The sequence below is a fragment of the Lycium barbarum genome, chromosome 6 (genome assembly GCF_019175385.1).
Source record: "Lycium barbarum isolate Lr01 chromosome 6, ASM1917538v2, whole genome shotgun sequence".
Classification (NCBI taxonomy): domain Eukaryota; kingdom Viridiplantae; phylum Streptophyta; class Magnoliopsida; order Solanales; family Solanaceae; genus Lycium; species Lycium barbarum.
Genome location: NC_083342.1, coordinates 4,118,863 through 4,121,490, shown reverse-complemented (window position 1 = coordinate 4,121,490; position 2,628 = coordinate 4,118,863).

Genomic DNA, 2,628 nt, shown 5'->3' with positions numbered 1-2,628 from the left:
GTCCCCTAAGCCCGCTTGCGGCGCATAGACACTAATAATGTTCAAAGTGAGTCCTTCAACGACCACCTTAATCGACATCATCCTATCAGTGACTCTCCTAACCTCTACCACCTGATCCCTTAATTCACTATCTACTAAAATGCCCACCCCATTTCTATACTTCGACCTACCAGAGAACCACAGCTTATACCCGTCCACCTCCTTAGCTTTAGGACCTACCCATTTGGTCTCTTGGATACAAGCTATATTAATCTTCCTCTTCTTAAGAATCTTAACTAGCTCTATGGACTTCCCCGTTAACGTTCCAATGTTCCAAGATCCTACTCTCAATCTAGACGCTCCTTTAACCCACTTACCCCTCCTAACCCTCGCCCCCGTCCCCGAACGAGAACATGACCCTAGTCTACCATCACTAAGCAAAGCCACGAAAATGAGTATGAACTAATAAACTATTCAAAAGTCTAAAGTTAGCAAAAAATGTAACTACAAGTGTATGGAAAAATAATGAATATGGCAACCGGAGGTACCAGCTCCAGTTGAAATGAACCTGATCGCCGCCGGAAAACACTGTTCAACGTCCGAGTACTGTTCAATGTTCACTGCCGGAATTATTCTCACAGAGACCTGAAACCGGAGCAGAGAAGAGGGGGAACAAGAAAAGAAAAAGAAAAAAAAGGAGAGAAAGAGAGAGCTGGCCGGAAAAAGTCTCCGGCGATGACGTAGATATGTTCTGGCAGATCCAGGAGCAGCTAAAAAAGGGGAAAAGGAGAAGAGAAGAAGAAGAAGAAGAAGAGGAGAAGAAGAAAAGGAAAGAGAGAAAAAAGTAGATCTGGCCGGAAAAGTGGCCGGTGTTACCTGGTCGCCGGAGTTACCTGGGCAGTGGTGCGGTCTGGTCGCCTGACGGGGTGGCGGGTGAGGTGGGAGGAGGGAGGAGATGTTACCGTTGGAGAGTTGGATCAGAGGAGAGAGAAAACAGAAGAGAGAGGAGAGAGAAAACAAAAATTTCTTCAAAGTAAAAGCATCAATAACATATTACTTTTAATAATTACTTTTCATGGTTATTAAAAATAATTCATCTAAAATATTTATCATTTTAAAAAATTAAAATAAATTTAATTTTTCTTCCACCTTTACAATGTGCAAAGAGAAAAATTAATATGATGAAAGGAAGAGTAGTATTAAATTAAGATCAAAGACTAAATAAAGATAATTTAGTCAAATTATCTCTTTAGTCAATATTTCTTATATGCAAAAAGGCAAACATGATAACATGAAAAGTAAAGTGTATCGAAGGGAGTAATAATTTCTTGATATTGCAGTAAGAGCACATTTGGCTTAGCTTATAAGTTGCTGAAAACAACTTATAAGCTATTTTTAGCTTTTTTGGGTGTTTGGTTGATCAGCTTATAAGCTATTTTGTGATTAAAATAAGCTAAAAAAAAAAATTAGCCCGTTTGGCTTAGCTTAAAAAAAGTTTTTAAACCCATCCAAATAGGCTCTAAGTCTTCTTTCTTCTACTTTTCTCCTTTTTTCTTGGGGTGGGTGGTTGAATACGATAAATAAAATAATAATATAAATTCTGTGTTTTTTGTAGAAGAAAACTAGTGTAACATGTATACATTTTACAAGTGTTAAATAGTTTTGCTGAAAAGTATTTAATTATCTCATTTCATAGGTAAATCTATAAAATATTTGAAAAGACGATTTCATGGATGTTCATCCGTAATAATTTCTTGTTGGTGAAGGTTCAATTCTCGCGATGTAATTCCCTTCTCCATTTACCTTTCTCTACCTTCTATGTAATTAAAAAATTATGATTTATTAAAATTAGCTAGACTCCAACCTTAACATGCCTTTTTTCACTTTATACCTTTGTTCTCTAAATGAATATATTCATGTCGGCTTGCTTTCTTTTAGGCAGTAGAGTAACATATATGTTTATTCGCTTAATAAGGTTCCATAGGAGATCCTTAATATACTATAATACGTTATTTATATTATCTTTTACATGGATCAGATAATTGACTTGCTCTAGAGCATAAAAGGTTACTGTGTTATAATACGTAATTGTCTACACCATTTTTCGAGTGATTGAACTATTGCTCTAAAGCATAGAAATTAATTGTAGTCAACTTAATCATTAGCAAAAAGAATTGCGACTTGTCAATAACAAATTCTATAACTCAAGTAAAAAAGGATTTTAATTGCATTAATAGCATGCAAGATAATCAATCACCCAAATTGAACCAGAATATTCAATAATTGCAAATCATAATCACGTCAATTCCATAATTAAGTCATATTCTACTCACTAATAAAGGGAATAAGCTAGCACCACGTCAACATGCTTAAGAAAAAATTGATTGGACAACTTCTTTGATACGTGGGCTGCACTTAAACTCTTTTTTTCTTGTGTGGCTTTTGGAGTGTTTTGTGGTTATGTGGGCTCCATCCATATTTCACATTTGACAGCTTCTCATTATTAGATTTAGGAATTGGTGTAGAAAAAATCATTATATTAAAGAAGCAAATTGTGATTGAAAAAAAAAAAGTTATAAAAGAGAAGAGCCTTCAAATTTGAAAGCAAAATCAAAAGACTTTACTACACAGGAACATGATATACATAGT